Here is a 19,453-nt window from a genome sequence, read left to right as displayed (position 1 = left end):
GTCATTTATATAGCACTAGTTTGTACAGTGCAGCTTTTTTTCAAAGCAGCTTCACAGGAACACAACACAATCAATAATCTAAACTTCATCAAATACGTGACAAATAAAAATTCTGCTGTATAGCAGCTCAATAGTGTCATTATTCAGCTCAAGTCAGTTCAGTGTTGTAATTATCGTACCGCACCAACATACCATTGAGATACAATGCAAGACATCATTCACTTTTTCGATAAACACATAATTTATTTGATGTAATGCAGATTGGATTTCAGCAGTGATTCAAGGGTTCAAATGATCTTAATCACTGATTTATTTACTTTGATAATGTCATTAAAGATGCATGCAATATAGTTTTTGTTTATGTTGCGCTTGCCATTATGACAGTTGTCTTGGACTGGAGATAGCATCAGTTATTTCAGTTATTGATTCCATTATTAAAGGTGCACTAAGCGATGTTGGGTGACGTCACTTCTTGTTGACATTCGAAGTATTGTCACATAAAACAGAGGCTAGCTCGACCCTCCCTTCCGTGCTTCCTGAAACAGAAACGGAAACATTTCCGATGTAAATTCGTGACTTTGTGCGTTCGTCCTTCTTTGCTATTTGTTCATCGGAATGTCGTCTCTTTGGTCGTGTGTCGGCCATATCAAAATTCAAGAGAATATAATTCTAACGTTAGCCGTTGTCTAGGACATCTCTCCTCTAGCTAACTTCCCTCTTCATGCTTCTCTCTCCTCCACTCCCCACACTTCATGTGCACGTGCACTAACCCCCCAACCCCCAAATCATTATTGTTGGTTATTGGCTGGAACACTGTTTGTTATGTTTCGTGGTGCAGGTTGGCCCAGTTTGTTTTTGTTGCCGTTTGTGGAGCCTGGGCTGTCTACAGAGACCGTGTTTTTTTACAGTGTGTTCAGGGGACAGGTAGCTAGCGGATAGTGAGGAGATGTTTGCTGTATGTGACAAAAAATGTTTCAGCCTAAAAAACATGTGACATCGCTTAGAGCACCTTTTACTGCTATTTGCAGTCATCATCACATGTGACTTCGCACGTTTAATAAGCCACTCGAGTATTGATTGAGGAGATTTTATAAACATGCCTAAGAAGGTCATGCCTAAGAACAACCTTTACCTGTGGGAAATTCGCTGTAAAGAACAGCCTCTCATGGCTTATTGCATAAGTAAAAGCATCTCAAAAATAACGACTGCATTTTATCAGCCAAAGTGCAGAAGGCGAATGGAATGGAGGGGCCCAGACAGTGTGCAATGAGAAGAGAGGGCATACGACTCAAGGCTGGGCACTTAGACATAAATAATTGACAGGACAGAGTCAGTGTCACTGTTTTGCTGCTTGGAAAGAGAAGAAGCCTGTCAGTTGTGACAGTGAGGTAAAAAGAGTGATAGAGGGGTCAGAGCAGAGTCTCCAGAGAACCACTGGCTAGCCTGAATGTGCTTTACACACATATTTTAGAGACAATGGAGTACCAATTTGTCTCATTGTGGTTTTAATAGTGAGTCCTTAACAGAGTTTTAGATCGATAAATTATTCCTTAAAATCACCATGAAATCCAAACCGACAATTCTTTTTTTTATTTTTTTATATTGCAGTATTTTTATCTGTGCAAAAATTGAGAAACCATTTTTACATGGATATACGTCACAATAGGAAATAAAAGACTATCACAACTTCCGCTTCATGCTGACTGAATATACAGTATAGTCCAAAAGTCTGATATGACTAATACAAATATTTCTATTTAATTTAATACATTTTTGACATTACAAATTGTATCATCAAATCTTTGTACAATTACATTTACACAATCACATATTTGCTTTAAATAAATATTTAAATATCTAACAATTAAATTAGATTAATTCAAAAATGCTTCACAGCATAAAATGAATGCCAGAAGTGCAGAGCAAATTGCTTTTCCATTCACCAAACTGCATAATAAATAGGCTACTTGAATTTTGTTTTCAAAGTTCGTGTTTAATTCATTTTAATTGAATACTTCACATTTATTTTGAATGTATAATGCGTTCACAAATTAAGAATAATTTAATGGACATTTGACATACGCATAAAAACAGAAAAGAAAAAATTCAGGCACATTTACATGTATCAATATCTATAAGAACAAAGACTTTAGAGTTCGGAACAAAACATTACCAGGTACAAATTGAAGATGTAGAAGGTACAACCAAATCTTTTTAAACCATCTGATTCATTCTTTTAGGTTTCCTCAGTTTGTTCTTCATATAACATCCTCCATACCACAGCTTGAAGCATAGTGTTGTACGGACAGGTTTTTGGCCTCTTCCCCAAGTTCTTTAGCTTATGGATGGTCGCTCCAATGGTCAGGCGAATCAGTACACGAAGTCTGGCTGCTCTGACCTCGCCAGAGGGGTAGCAGGAGAGAGCTGACCTCAGACTCTCACGCCACATGCCGCCTGCAAGTAAATCCACTTCACGTTCAACTAGAAAGGTAAAGAGAGGAGGGAAGTGTTTACCACTGTCCAGAGAGAACTTGAAGACAAATTGATCAAACCCTGAGCTACTATTCATTACAGCTGTGTTTCTCTACCTTTTTGAACCACCACAACCCTATCCATATAATGTTTTATTGCTAGTCTATATATAGTGCTGGTGGAAAATACGGATTTCTCGATTTTAATTGTGTTGATTAAAAATCAAACAATAGGCCTTAATTCAACATTATTTGTAGCTATAAGTTTTGTGCATTGTTACTTTTATTTGAAACAAAGTAAAAAATGTAAACAATAAATACCGTTTTGGTGCTCTTTATTGTGACGTCATAGGTAGCTGTAGCATAGTTCAAGTGAAGTGGCAGCGCGCATGTAAACCGATAATCTCTTCTTCTTTAGTTAAGATATTACATGAAATAAACATGAATGAACATCAGAAGGTATGTTTAGATATAGCCTACAGCAGAGCTTACCAAAATGTATCATATCTCATTTAATCGCTCAGTCAGTATTTTAACCGCAGAAGGACATCAATAAAACTGCTGGTAAACAATGTCACGTAACATTAACCTCAGAAAAGCCATCCAGTGTCCATAGAACGATAGTTAGCTAGAAAAATTAACTAGAGAGGAACATTTTGTTAAATAGGCTATATTTTTTTATTTAACCTGTTTGTCAGTAGGCATATTTGCTTACGTAAGCCTTATACGGCCTTATATTTAACCCCTTGAAACTTTACTACAATGACAATGGATAGAGAATATGCCTCTCAAGATATAACAAAATCCGACAGCACTGATTGGATATTAGCTATAAGTAAAACTACTGCCCTATTTTGAAAAATAAACTTTGGAGGCAGGCTCATTTGTTTGTGAGAATATTAGACATATGTATACGATCATAGGCCTATACAGTTTTACAACAAAGTGTGCTCAGATTGCATCACTTCTTGAAGAACAATGATGAAGCGCAGATCGTTCAGGTGAAATCTGAGGTAAACAATGGACAATATATCAATATTTCACAGATTTAACGCTTTTGTGGACAAAAAGTGCTGTTGTTTTTCAAAGGACGCAATTGTCATAGCCATTTTACCCAAGTGTGACGGATTGCAATCGCTAATATAATAATTATGAAGGTATAATTTGAATATTATTATTTAAATAAATAATTGTTTACTTTAGGGCTGTCGATTCCTCGATTAAAATTGAGTATTCAGTTTTTTTTTTTTTTAAATCCTCAATAAAGTTACACAGCGACATACCGGAAGTGATGCAATCTATGAGCCGCATTATAAGACCGTTTTCTAGGCTGCACGATGTATTAAAACCATTCGATAAGCATAGTGATATTATGAATTCACAAAGACTGTGGTTCAATTAAATAAACATATGTCCAGCGGGTTTAATATGCGCTTTAATTATTTACATGCCGTTACGTTGTTCACTGATCCACGTCATCACCTGTTATCATTTACATGCGTGGAGTGAACTGTCCATCTCTGGATGCTGTGTGTTTGGTTTGATTATAACGTTTCATCTGGGAACGCAATGTGCGATATTTCATCAGATTTGTAAGGTAAGTAATTTATAAACCTACGCAAATGCAGGAGAATATATCAACATGTTTTCAAATATGCGAACTTTTCATCGCGATTTCAGAATAAAAGTTTAAACCCTCACTCTAAGTTTGCATGTTTTGATGTCCACAAAACTATCCACATATTCTTGTTCAAGAAATTACAGTGGCTGTAGCATTGCTTTCATAAAGGAGTGACCAAATATGAAAGATTAATCAAACATTTTAATTAAAGGGCGTTTGACCAATATTAAACACAATCTGCTGTAAAGTGCAACAACACCATGCCGTTGGCGCCCTCTTTAGGCATTTGTTATAAAATATAGTGTACATAAGAAGATTGTTCATGCAAGTTACAGTATATTAGGCCTATGTATTTTCACAGTGTTGTTCTATAAAACCTTATGTTTATTTGCTTTTGATACTTTATTTGAACCTAATTGTTATTATTGCCTCACTGTTATGTATTTTAAAGACTGTTCATTTGCTTGGGTCCATTTTTATTACCAAAATAATCGCCCAATTACCAAAATAATAGTTAGTGACAGCTCTAATTTACTTATCAATAACCATGGATTTTTTTAAGGTTTTAAATTGTGTTTCTTATAACGTTAAACAAAAAATATAAGAATTCTCACACCGATCTGATTGAAATGCATTGGAATACATCACATATGGTTGGCGTTTCGCATACGGCGTAGTCGACAAGTTCAAATTTTTTACCGCATCCAAAGCTCAAATCAAATCTGAAAATTCCGCATCTGCACATGGTCTGACATACGTCATAAAGGATGTCTTTTTTCAGAACAGTAACCATTATATAATGGACTGTTATTCCTAGTGAAACATAAATTGTTGTAATTTCTTAATGATTTAGGAATGTAGTGGTCAGTTTACTGAAATGAAGCAGCCTCAGTGGTACAGAGGTCACGTGATACAGGTATGAGCTCTCCGAAAATTCCCATCTTACAAGCTGTAATTACGAGCTTTACAAGGATCTGAACTCTTTTTACAAGTTGAAATCTCGTAATTATGGCAATTACAACATGGCGTGAACGGTGAAATGATGAAAGGTTAATCTGCAGTTGTCAGGTGGTACAGCGGATGTGGTACAAGTCGTAGCTCTCAGAAAATTATGAGTTTTAATAACTAATTCTACAAGCACGTGAAGGCTTTTTACAGTTCAAAATCATTACGGTAATTACGACATGGTGTGAACGCACCTAATATGATCCCAGAGCTTCCCAGTGGTAAATATGGCTTGAGAGTGCGTTCATGTCCAATATTTCACTATAGGAAACTCGTATTTACGAAAATTCCGATAACATGTGAAGGCAGCATATCTGCTATTATGTTCCTTACTAGAAGAGAGACTCTCTTCTTGACCCACAAATCAGATTACATATCAAGCAAACCTGACAACTGAGTTGAAATGCTAATCAGACAGAGATGGATAGTAAATGTGACGGGTTCTTTGGCATAATGCTAGTGCGCTCCACCGCAGGACTTTAAAAAACAGCCATCTGTTTTTATTTATGCCAGCACATCACAGCGACTTAAGAGAAAAAGGGAGATGTTTCCAAAAGATGCAGTATACCTACTCTTTAATCCTTTTTTTGAGTGTGCTCCACTGAAGTGTAAAGAATAAAAGCGAGAAAAAAAAGTTCAAAACCTCTAAGCACTACTGATTTACATTGAAGACCCCATTAAATTAAAACAAGTCTTATAGCCTCAAAGCTAATATGCTAATATCTATATGCTAGAGCACTCCTATACATTGATAAAATGAATTTATAGCAGATCCACTACCATCCAAAAGTTTGGGGTCAGTTTGGGGACGCATTAAATTGATCAAAAGTGTAATTAAGCAGCACAACTATTTTTTTTTTAATAATAATATGATAATAATAATAAATGTTTCTTGCGCAGCAAATAAGCATTAGAATGATTTCTGAAAGGATCATGTGACACTGAAGGCTGGAGGAATGATGCTGAAAATTCAGCTTTGCCATCACATAAATTACATTTTAAAATACTAAAACAGTAAATAATAGTTATTTTGATTTGCAATAGTATTTCATAATATTACAGTTTTTATTGTAATTTTGAATGAAATAAGTGCAGCCTTGGTGAGCATAAGAGACTTCTTTCAAAAACATTTAAAGTCGTACCCCAAACTTTTTAACGATAGTGTATAATTACAGTAAAATAGGCTTTTCTGGGATTTTTTTTTTTTAATGACTTGTACGTTCTTCTGTTAAGGTTATTCTAATCCATGGAAAAAAGAAAGTCATACAGGGTTTGGAATTACATGAGGGTGAGTAAATGATGAGAGAATTAATTGGCAGAATCATTTTTTGAGTGAACTTTTCTTCTTAGATCAAGTTAATTCCAGAGTCATTCAACTTTTACTGTTTGATATATAGGCCTATATATTTCTGTGCTTACAGACTACTGTCTTTATAAGGAAGTCCCTTGTGGAGGACAAGGGTGAGTAGTCTGTGTGAACTCAATGAACTTGTCTCAATTCTCCTGTGAACAACTTTACGCCATATGCGGCTGGAAGGGTTTATTCAAAACACTAATGAACAGGGGTGTTTTACTTTCAGTTCTTAAGATGGATGGATATATGGACAGAAATACGATGAGGGTTGCATAGGTGATTATTCAGTCACTGGATCTTTTTAATCTCTTCTTTATTTTGTCTCATTTGTAAACCCTTTAGATAAACAGTGTAATGTGTTTACAGCTTACATTTTAAATCTGTGATTTAGAAATTGTAATTTTCCTTAAACATTCAGATAAATAAAAAAATATATAAAACTGCTTAATTCAACTTTGGTTTTAATTATTTGCTATTAGTTGTATGATTACCAGACACAGCTGCCAGTATTATTCCAGAAATAAAAGGCATTCCTCATTTAAATTTAAAACAAATATTTTTCTTTAAGACCCCATTAAGAACAAGTTGGCCTACAGTATTTCTTAATGTTATTAGGATTACATTGTGTAAGTTAATGTGGTTATGATTTCTCTCAAAGTTATATCACATTGTTTTGAAATTAAGTAAGCTTCTATACTTACTAAATACATATTTCTACTAAAACTTCTGCACCTAAAACAGTGCAGTGATTGTTACATCTACGTTACTAAATGAATTGCTATAGTACATTTTTAAAATAGGTCAATTACACAGTGAGTAGATATTAAACAGTATGTGTGTATATAAACACTGAGTATAACGTTTTTCGGTTACACTTTATTTTAATGTGTTCCTGTTACAGTGTAATTATACATTTAAGTACTGAGCAATATTAAGTACATGTACCTACTATAGGGTTAGGATTTGGTTTTGGTTTTATGAAATTATTATATAATAGTTATTACTATAGTAAATACATGTAACTTGTAACAAGGACACATTCAAATAAAGTGTTACCAGTTTTTTATATTAAATAAATGTTTCCAGTTTACAGCTTTTGTATTTAAAGGCTGGAAATAAATAATACATAATAATATATTGAAGTTATTGTGTCTGTATGCTTGAAATAACAAACTCGGTTGTGTCAAATCCGTCTGACTTTTTGCATCAAGTTTTTAAATCAAATATACTTTGCAAATGTTCGATTTGATATTCGCATATCTATTTCTGTTCATCAGCGCAAACTATTTAAGACTCTTGTTTCACATTAAATACGGGACGGTGAGAAAAGTGTCAGCAATGCTGTCTGGATTTAGTTTTTTATAGGGTTAACGTTTACCAAATTACTTGTGTGTGAGATTGAAAGTGAAGGGCGTGCTCCTGGCTGAGGGAAAAGTGTGTGAGCCTGGCCCTAATGCGGAATCTCATTAAGGCAACTGTCAGGATTCTTCTATTTTACTCTCACCTCTCCTATTCCGTAAGAGCCTGAGTGTCGTTTCGAGTGAGTCTGCCGCCAAAGAGGCATTTACAAATAAATGAAAAATGTCACAATTGATTTTACTCTTCGCAGACTACAGCGTGTCAGCTTTGTCACAAACTGTCTTTGTTGTTCTCTGTCTTCCAGGTTCAGCACCCGCACGTGGTCGATAGTTACTGACTGGTTCGGGCCCTTTCCTGCCTCGGCTCCGGTAAGCCCTCAGACAATGACCTTTTATTTGTGTTGCTTTTATGTGTTGGTGTCTCATCCTCTGGCTGAAAATACCTCACTGATCAGCGTTCAGGAGGGGACGGCGGGGCAGGAAGCATGGAAGCGGGGGGAAATAAAACAGGAAAATGGCGTGGCATGCTGATAGGAGTGAAAGCGTAGTACGGTTTTTAACCCTTGTGGTGAAGCATGTCTCCGGAAATGTCGAAGCAACGTTGCTCGCTGTTAGGTGCACCAGTTATATCCTAAAATCCATGCGATTTTCATTTGTGTGACGGAATTCTTGAATGGCCGTGTCGGTACCTGCTGGTTGCAGAGAATCACACTGCTTCAATGAGTGGTGGAATTTTCCCTTTGTGACAACATGCGATACGATTGCTAAGCTTTTCCGTCAATCCAAGCATATTAAATCCTCACGCAGCTGTTGGCGACCAATCGATATGATCTGTTGCAAGACAATTTCATCTCAAAAACATGTTAGTACGAGACAATTTTAAAAGATCCGCACGTGCCGGTACTGCTTATTGTTTGTCTACCCCCGATTTATGTCTCTAATACAATATTCAACACATTAAATAACAAATCGATGGGATTTTGGGTTCGCTCTAGAATTTTCCAGTGCGTTATTTTTCGCGTTACAGAAAAACAGCGAAATAAGCGAACATTTGAAACTATTCTCTCTGGTTTTACGCTGTCATAACCGCAAAATCCTAATAAAACATATTTTATGGGCTAGAATTTGTCCATTTTCCATACTGTCTCCAGTCGCCATTTTTAAATATTCTGCCATATAACTGGTATGCGTGGTTTTAAATGTAACCAAAATAATTATTCATGACACATATATCAGCACAAAACATTTTACACCACACAATTCCCTTACAGCCAGTCGACAACACTGGCATTATCCGTTTTTGCTGAGCGCAAAGCATTTCGCCTTTTTCTTTTGTTCATTATTATCCAGCGTATATATCTATTATCATTTACTGTGGCATCTTATGACCAGCTGTCATGGTTATATCTTGCGCTGTGGCTCCAGAGGTACTATATTTCAGTCTTGTTCTTAATGAGACGACAGACAATAAAAAAGCTTGACTTGAACTGATAAATTCGACATGCTAGTCTTGTCAGGGCTTAATAGTCAGTTCAACACTTGTCACATGACATCAAGAGCGACACATCACACAGACACAATCTACTTTCCTTCTAACCTGAGACAGCGTTCTAAAAGGGTTCAAAAGATCCCTTTAAACCGAACATAACAATGGTAAATTGTGGATATTCAAACTCGCACAATGCCAGTGGGATGCAATCATTTACAAGTAGTACTATTTCGTTACATACCTATATGTTCAAGCCAGGACCACCAGGCTCTAAGTTCCTTAGTGTGAAAAATAGCAACCACTCGGGACACTTACTTCCCTGCTCTGACCCTTGTTAGACAGGGGAACTGGACAAAAGCTGTTAAAAAAAGACCTGCGGTGTTTGAGTGAAGAGTGGAAATGGTGCGTTGCATTCACCGGGGTAACCATGGAACACAGCCAAGCACTCTTAAAAGGAGACAGCATGGGACACCTGTTGTGACCTTTTCCTGCCTGCCGAGCCACAGCAGAAGGCTGAATAGGGTATAGTGAATTAGAGGCTAATTCCCTCCGCATTTCAAAGATGGAGTTTGTGAAGGGTTTGTGGAAGAGGCTTTTGGCCAAAATTAGGTCCATCACAGAGCATTTTACAACAGCTTGTCTCGCCCAATCCGTAGGCAGTCCGTATAAAATTTTATAAGCCTGACTGTTCCTTTGTCAAAGGAACATTTCAGAGATTGTTTTGAGAGATTTTAAGATGCATGCACAAACCATTCTGAAGCTCTTGATTTATATTTGACAGCTGTGGTCCTGAAGGTAATACCTCCCTTAACCTGAGCTACTTTGAACTTCTGTTCTGTTTCATAAAGTTCAGACTTAGGATGCTTTCAAATCTCAGGATGCAACATATTTTCAGTGTTACATCAGATACCTTACATTGTTTTGACTTTTAAAGGAATTGTTCACCCAAAAATGACATTTCTGTGATTATTTACCTGCTGATCCAACCCCGTATGACCCTCTTTCTTCTGTAGAATATTTAAAAAAGCACCATAAAATATCATACAAGTGGTTTAGACTCATGCAATATATTCTAAGTCTTCTAAAACCATACATTAGCTTTGTGTGACAAAAAATAATGTCTGTTACTTAATCTTAACATCCACTCGAACTGTCCTTGGCATGGTCATAAGAGTTCATGAGAGAAGTAGCGACGTCAAATTGTATCACTCTGTCTCACTCATCGAAACACATCTTTTCAATGAATGAATGGTTCGTTCATAAATCAGACTGATCTGGTTCATATGTTCAACTCACTGACATAATTATCCTGTTTTATGATTTAATGGGCATTTATAGAGTTATGTCCTTTTTTTTTAAGCTTAAGTGCTCTAGTCCCCATTCTCTGTAATTGCATGGTAAAGTAATATTAAAAAACTCCACCTGCCACTGGTTGAGCCAATGCTATTCGGTGGGTCGCTCAGTTAAACATTGGAATTATACCAGTATATTTCTGCTGAAATTACATGCTTCACCTTTAACTAATCAAATTAGCTAAAGATCTCAGTATAAACTCTCTCATTGGATATAAACTACCCTTTCTAATGAGATTCATTGGTACAACAGCAGAGATTTTGACATATACACTAGCACAGTCTCATTTTAAAGTGTTGACAGCATTGTACATTTTTAACCATCACATTCAACCATGTTTACCTGCACATTAATGATTTCCTCTGGGTGCTGATGGTTGTGGAACAATCTTTAATTTTGTTCTGCTGATACAGTACATTTTGATAGCTGTGAAGTAACAAGACCACTTCAACGACTGAGGGTCATATACACACAACCAGTCAAAAGTGTCAACACATCTATTTACTCCTAATCACTTCATTATTATTATTATTTTCCACTATATTTACATTAATATGCCTCATAATCCTAATTCTGCTTCTTCCCATTTTTTTTCTGCAAGGAATGCAACACCAATTTATTGTATTTTGTAGATTTGTAATTTGTAGATTATCTCATCGAGGTAATATATTTTGGTGTTGTAAAAAATTTTTTAAAGAAATTTTAAAGCACAAGTTAAAGAAAATCTCTCGCTTTGACACTGATAGAGTATCTGCCATTCACAATCTGCCAGTATTTGCTTTCTGAATTGTAGTTGGATGTTTTCGTTCCATTTGCAAACAGAGTTGTTGTTGGTGTTTTCTTTATTACATCTGTTCATCTGTACATCTTGTGCTGCCTTTCAAACACTTGCTACAGGAAATGCAAATCTAGTTTGTTGAGCTTGTTTCAACAACAAAGCAGAAATATTAACTAATTAGCAGATATGTGAAATATAACACCTGTCTGTGTTGAAGCAACACTTCGCAGCTCATATGTTAAAGGGTATAGTAAATGAAATTGTACTGTGGTGTGGTGGTACTAGTGATTAAGATTTTCCGGTATCCAAATATTTCTAATTGCATTTACCATTATAACTTTAGAACTCTTCAGGCAACAGTTTGAGCACCACGTGGATATATTTTTACAAAGCTTTCTTTTTTTTTGTCTGTGTATGACAAGTAGAGGTATCTGTGCAATAGTCTTTGTGACAAATGCTAGCTTTGCATTATAATTCACTTGACATTTGAAGTGATGAACAGGGACCGTCAGTTTACAGGTGGAATCGCCAGACACCACTCCTGCGGCCCCTTATCAAGCCCAGCACAACAAATAATACAGCAGCTTCTGACATAAATGACAGAAGTGACTTTTCACTGCCTCTTTGACGACCAAGTTGTATATAGAAAGTGTTGGATAAGTCATACTAGACAGACTCATGGGCATTTATTTAAGGGTAAAGAAGCACCAAAATGCCCATACTATAGTACCAGCAACTTGTCTATAAAACATATACTTTTGGCCTGCCCAATTTGTATTGATATGAGACAGCGCTTTTTTATCAGGACAAACTTTTAAGGACTTATTTATGGATCTTGATAAACTTAAAATTTTTAGCACAATTACATTTAAATAATTTTGTATTGAATTGTACATGTACTTATTTTTGTTTGTTTTTTGTCTTAAGTTGAATTTTATAAAATTTTTGTTTTCATTATACTGTATGTATGATATTATGTTGTTTAATGTTTAATTTTTTATATGGATCTGCCATGTATTTGGCGGGGATGTTGATATGGCAATAATCTTAAATACTACTATTACTGCCACTTTGCTTAGATATCTAATCTTAATTTAGTTTTCAATTTCTTTAACTCAGAGGTTTTATACTCAAACTTTGATATAATATTCCAATATCGATCAGTTACAAATATTAAAGTTTCCCTTTAGTCAATAATGTTATCTTAAAACTCATCTTTGGTCTCCAAAATGAAATATTTAAAAGTTTTTTTCATGTGAAAAGAATTTCTTCATGCCTTAAAATAGCTTGAATGAAAATCTACACCCTTGCTTAATTTAGTATACACGAATTAATTGATATGCTAATTAGCTCCGCCTCCCCTCACTCACGCCAGCTCAGAGATTCACTCAACCAACTTACTGAGGTGAACACTGCACAATGGAATAACTCTTTACAATAACGGTTATTAATACGATTAGCGTGTTGCTTGACTACATTGTCAAACAGCTAATAATGTGTTGCTAATGTTACACAAACAATGTTCCCGTTTGCCATCTCAGAGAAAGACAGCTGCCTTTTAACAATCAGCATCCTTAGAAACGCTTTGAACAAATCAGAGCGTCAGTGGAGAAAGGCATGTACTTCATCATAACATCGTAATATACATCATACTTGCTACATTATATTGCTAAATCTACCCGATTTTTCATATCAACAGAAAAATATACCGGGATATATACCTTGTCTTGAGACGCCACTGCTTCAGAGCGGTCAGTTAATGATATGCTAAAGCGTGCCGGCATGTTGTGATTGGTTACAAGGTAGTTTTTGACTTTAGAAACACCAGTGATTTCAATCCACACTTTTGAGACTGTCTTTAGATCACTGCAGTTTTAAAGAGAAAATGCTCAACAATGGTAATGACATGAATTTGCACATGGTTAGTCTTAAAGCATATTAAAAACACCCTATAGAAATATAAACAACATTAAAAACTTTAAGACCTATAACATGAGCAATAATGTTGTTCCAAATATGGCCAAATAAGGTAATGCAAGCTTATATTTACATCACATCTTGACTACAAAGGTGTTTTTTAAAACAGTCCAATAAGTTGAAATTAAATAATTTACATTTTAGATACATTGCCTGTTACTTTTGTCTATTTTTTGCTCCACCAACGAAAATAGTTCTAAACAAGTATAGGAAAAAAAAGAAAAGAAAAAAATATCTCTGTGACACATCTCCGGAAAAAGTAACCGTGAAGAAAAAGTAAACATGTTTGAGTTTGTAGCATGAAGAGTAGGAAAGCAGAGAGAAAAACAACAAAATATGACGTGTGTGTGTGTGGTGCATCCAACGATGAATCATATATAGCTTTGATCCTAACCTCAGCAAATTAGGCCGTTATAAACCACTGTTATAAGAGTGAAGGACTTTTCAAGGACTTTCAAGTGCGTCACACAATTTTTTCCTGCACTTCGAAACTTACAATTTTTAATTTGTCAACTTTCAAAGGTTGTCCCCATTTGTAAACACTAAAAGTTTCACGATGTGGAGGAAAACTAACACTTTGTGAAAACTAACACTTGGTGGATTCTCACAAACGGTAACGGAAACAACTCTGATTGGTCATTATTATCAACAGAAATGCCTGTGATTGGCTTCAATACTCAACACTACATAATCACGTAAATTTGCAGTGCCATTGAACTCACGTTGCACGAATAATTGAATAGTTTTTTCTTTTATTAAACAATTACAAATTATATGTTAGATGTAGTAATATAACTCCGTAAATCCTGCAATAAACATTGTAGAGAGGTTAGTTGATGTGGCAAGCAGGACGAGGCCGAGAGCCGTGAGAACGGAGCAAGGCCAGTGGTGCGATTGCTCGTCTTGCTTGCAAACATTTATTATTTCGCAATTGCATTGACCTGACCAGGCAGCCAAGGAAAGGCAGTTGCCATACTTTGCCATATCCAATTGATGCCCCTGATGTCAATCCTGTCACAGTTAGCATCCTCATACAGTATGCACACACCACATTTTATTTGGAGAGAAAGCAGCACGTTGATCTGCTAGTCGTGGCTCTCTCATGTTGAGAAATATGTTCATGTTTTTTGCATAATGATACATTTAATAGTTATGGCCAAACGTTTCTGTTTTGCTATTCCTCTCTTTAAAACAGTTCAGATTGTTGCTGATTTAGTATAACACAGATAACATTACATTTTCATGTTTCATTTTACATTTTCATCAGTTTAGATATTGATTATTAATAAATCAAACCCCTTTCAGGGCACCTGTACTTAGCCAATGGTCTTGAACCTCCCCTGTGTTTGTAGTGTTTGTGATTTTGAACCGAGCACAGTGAGTTGTGGGCAGTATTAGCTGTTAGAGTGTGCACGAATCCACAATTCGAAAACCTACCGGAAATAGTAGATAGTAAATAGAACATCTGAGGACTTTTGGCATACTCTTTTCAACATACTTTGCTTTGGTACACACTTATTCTAATCTTTCATGCTTTTTAGAAAGAATAGAATGCACAGTAGGATGCAGGGACAGTTTGTTTGAGTCGACACAACGATTTTTGAATGAACTGTTCAGTTACTCACTTATCGCCACCTACTGGCGTGAAGTTGTGGTTACCATTTACCGTTGCTCTGTGAATTTTTGTGGGCAAAATCCAGTCAATTCATAGTAATAAACTCAGCAAAAAAAGAAACGTCCTCTGACTTTCAACTGTTTTTACTTTCAGTAAACTTAATGTGTGTAAATATTTGTATGAACACTAAAAGAGTCAACACCATAAGACATAAACTAAAAATGTTTCACAGACATGTGACTAACAGAAATAGAATAATGTGTCCCTGAATGAAGGGAGGCTCAAAATCAAAAGTACCAGTCAGTATCTGGTGTGGCCACCAGCTGCTTGAAGTACTGCAGTGCATCTCCTCCTCATGGACTGGACCAGATTTGTCAGTTCTTGCTGTGAGATGTTACCCCACTCTTCCACCAAGGCACTTGCAAGTTCCTGGACATTCCCTGGGGGGAATGGCCCTAGCCCTCACCCTGCGATCCAACAGGTCCCAGACGTGCTCAATGGGATTGAGATCCGGGCTCTTCTCTGGCCATGGCAGAACACTGACATTGCTGTCATGCAGAAACTCACGCACAGAACGAGCAGTATGGCTGGTGGCATTGTCCTGCTGGAGGATCATGTCCGGATGAGCATGCATAAAGGGTACCACATGAGGGAGGAGGATGTCTTCCCTGTACCGCAAGGCATTGAGATTGCCTGCAATGACAACAAGCTCAGTCCGATGGTGATGTGATATACCGCCCCAGACCATGACGGACCCCCCACCTCCAAATCGATCCCGCTCCAGGGTACAGGCCTCGGTGTAATGCTCATTCCTTCGACGATAAACACGAATCCGTCCATCACCCCTGGTGAGACAAAACCGTGACTCACCAGTGAAGAGCACTTTTTGCCACTCCTGTCTGGTTCAGCGAAGGTGGGTTTGTGCCCATAGGCGGCGTTGTTGCTGGTGATGTCTGGTAAGGACCTGCCTTACAACAGGCCTACAAGCCCTCAGTCCAGCCTCTCTCAGCCTATTGCGGACAGTCTGAGCACTGATGGAGGGATTGTGTGTTCCTGGTGTGACTCGGGCAGTTGTTGTGGCCATCCTGTACCTGTCACGCAGGTGTGATATTCGGATGTACCGATCCTGTGCAGGTGTTGTTACACGTGGTCTTCCACTGCGAGGATGATCAGCTGTCCTTCCTGTCTCCCTGTAGCGCTGTCTTAGGCGTCTCACAGTGCGGACATGGCAATTTATTGCCCTAGCCACATCAGCGGTCCTCATCAGCGGTCCTCATGCTGCAGCATGCCTAATGCACGTTCACGCAGATGAGCAGGGACCCTGGGCATCTTTCTTTGGGTGTTTTTCACAGTCGGTAGACAAGTCTCTTTAGTGTCCTGCGTTTTTAGAACTGTGACCTTAAATGCCTACTCTCTGTAAGCTGTTAAGGTCTTAACGACCATTCCACAGGTGCATGTTAATTAATCGATTATGGTTAATTGAACATGCATGGAAAACATTGTTTAAACCCTTTACAATGAAGATCTGTAAGGTTATTTGGATTTTTACATGCAATGTGGAATTTCTCATGAGGGCAGAAGTTTTCCCCACGCAGATTTCGCAACAAGTTTGAAAGTGAATGGTGCTCCTCCATGCATCGCTTTACTATTATTGAAACCTTTTCACATTTCTGAGATTCTCAGAAGCTGAAGGCATCATAGTTTGGGTAAACTTATATAGTGGTGAACAGGAACTACAACAAATATATTTTTTGCATTCCCATTTGCCAAAATCCACAATAGCGTTGCTATGACTTTCCAAAAGAGGAATAGGACAATATATATATATATATATATATATATATATAAAATAGGGATGCACCGATACCACTTTTTCCAGAATCGATCCGATACCAAAAATTCTGAGTATCGACCGATACCGATCCGATACCAGCGCAGTTTTCTTTTTAATCAAGTACAATTTCTATAACTCTGTGTTGAACTGATAATCACTATTTTGTGTGTTAAACACAATCTACTTAATACAGACAACTTCATTATAAAGAAAAACAACAACAACAAAAAAATATATGATCATAATCTGACATAAATGATATTATAAACTAGATTAGTGGATAATTCAGCAGTAAAATTTAGTCTAGAAAAATCACGAGTGAAAAAAATGTTTAGTGGGGAACAAATTAGAGACATTAAGTGTAACTAAATCTGGTAAAACGATACACATTGCTCTTTGTATCGTTGTAAAATACATTCATGAAAAACAAGATAACAAAAATCAAAAATATAAATAATTGTATATATAGCCTACTATAAAATGGAGACATTTTTTTAAATGTATAGCACAGCTGTTTAATGAGGTAGCAACATATGATAGATAGGACAGAACAAGAAAGGCTATTAATAATCTTTCATTGCGTCCCTGTATTATGAAATGAAAGGCTCCAATACAGTGCGGCCCACAGCGCTTATGCGCATCCCGAGCGCAGAATGATGCGCTTGAAGCAACATGAGTCACAGCGCGCAGCGCGTCGAGTCCGCCTTGAAAAGTTTAAAGCACAAAGAAAATACATTGATGCGTAGTGTATTATACAGTATCTATCTATGCAGTTGTCTATTCAGCATTTTCTTTTAACAGTTTTAAATTTCAGTTACTGTGCGCGTGAAGAACAAATAGTGCTCTGACTTTACTTCAGTGTGATCCTAACAGACACCCGGTATAAAGTAACATGATTAAGGTACAGCAATAAAATCCAGCAAGATAAAGTTGTTTTATGCGAAACATAGACCTTTATCTACAGATCAAGTATAACAATAGTAACACTGAATCATCTTGGAGAGAGTTTCATCGTGTTAAGTGTCATAACCGAACGCGACGCGCTGGAATGCTGAATGAAGAATGATTGACAGCCGCAGCTGAGGGAAACGTTTACATGAGCTTGAATTTAACGACTTAAATATTAATTTCTATCTCACATTATACTATATAATGACTTCAGAACACTTATAATATTATGCACGAAAACTTATGGTGCTTTATAATGTTTGTGTGCCTTTTGTGGGGCTTAACAATAACACTGAATAGTATACGCACAATATCGGCCTCGTCTGACCGATACCCGATCCGGCAAAAATTGCAGTATCGGAGCCGATACCGATACTGAGTATCGGATCGGCGCATCCCTAATATAATATATATATATATATATATATATATATATATATATATATATATAAATATAATATAATATATATATATATATATTATAGAGAGAGAGAGAGAGAGAGAGAGAGAGAGAGAGATTACATTTGTCAGAAGAGATGTCAAATTTGTCCGTCACTTCCACAGCCGTTGTATTAAAAACACTAGCAGCATTAACCAGTTTTCTGTAATTTGAATACAGAAATGCATCATCACAGTCTGTGAAAAGGGTCCATATTTTTTTTATTTTTTTTTTTTTTCGTTTATGTGACCGCACCTTGATGAAAATCTACAGAAAGGGTCACTTAAGAGCACACTTAGAATGGCGCTCGACCAGTCAAATTTAAAAACCGCAGCTAGCCTAACTGTTGTTAAAATCAATTAAAATCAGCACAAATCAAATAGTGTTATTTTGTCTTGCTTTAGATTATTTGTCTCTTTTATTTTTAAACAGACTTCACTGTCACCGCACATTCCTAAATGAATGATAGCAATGCTAATTTTCAATTGGTTAAACTGATGTGTTACAACAATCCCCAGTCTACCTTACAATCTTTCATACTTAGCTCCTCAGATTAGATACAGGCTGTTGAGGGACATAGGTGATTAGATGCATTCCTGGAGTTGATGTACTGTATAACAGTAAATAACTGGGTAATAATAAGAACTAACCCTGAACCTAACCCTAAACCTAACCTTAACCAATGTAGTTACTTTATATTAACTAGTACTTTCTTAGGTATGTACACCGCAAGTACACGCAAGTGCACATACTGTAAAATAAAGTGCAGCCTACTTGTCCTCATATATAGAAGGTTCTGATCAGAAATGCTTGATAAGCAGGGCTTACAACTATAGTGTTTGAGTTGCATCCTTGAAAGCCCTCAGAGATAGTGTGTGTTTGTGCACTGCAGCTGTTAATAATGGCTTAGTTCCACATTAGACTGTTGCATTGCAACCTGTTCAGAGATTGATCGCTTAATTAATGAGCACAGGCTGATGATAGACTAACAAGGGCTAATTAATGTGACAGCACCTTATTTTTCCAATATTGCAATAAAGGCCAGCTGTCAATGATGATTAAATGACTGAAATAAGTTTGTGAATGAGAAATAGTGACTAGTTTTCCTTTCAAACTATTTTTACTCCATTGAATCTGTCCATGTCTAACCATATACCTTTAGTGGGGCATGTGATCAAAATGGGTACCATTTTAGACCGGCCACTTTATTT

General features: G+C 36.6%; 1 long non-coding RNA gene across 1 annotated transcript; it reads right to left on the bottom strand.

Moving 5' to 3' along the window:
• Nucleotides 1–2,105: 2,105 nt before the first annotated feature.
• On the bottom strand, nt 2,106–9,675 carry LOC309488144. The gene is made up of 2 exons (XR_014202042.1): nt 9,540–9,675; nt 2,106–2,481 (listed from the first exon to the last, which is right to left on the bottom strand). It is a non-coding gene; the product is annotated as an uncharacterized lncRNA (long non-coding RNA).
• Nucleotides 9,676–19,453: the final 9,778 nt, after the last annotated feature.

Source organism: Leuciscus leuciscus, assembly GCF_965113295.1.
Source record: "Leuciscus leuciscus genome assembly, chromosome: 23".
NCBI classification, from domain to species: Eukaryota; Metazoa; Chordata; class Actinopteri; order Cypriniformes; family Leuciscidae; genus Leuciscus; species Leuciscus leuciscus.
This window is presented reverse-complemented; position numbering and strand designations above follow the sequence as displayed.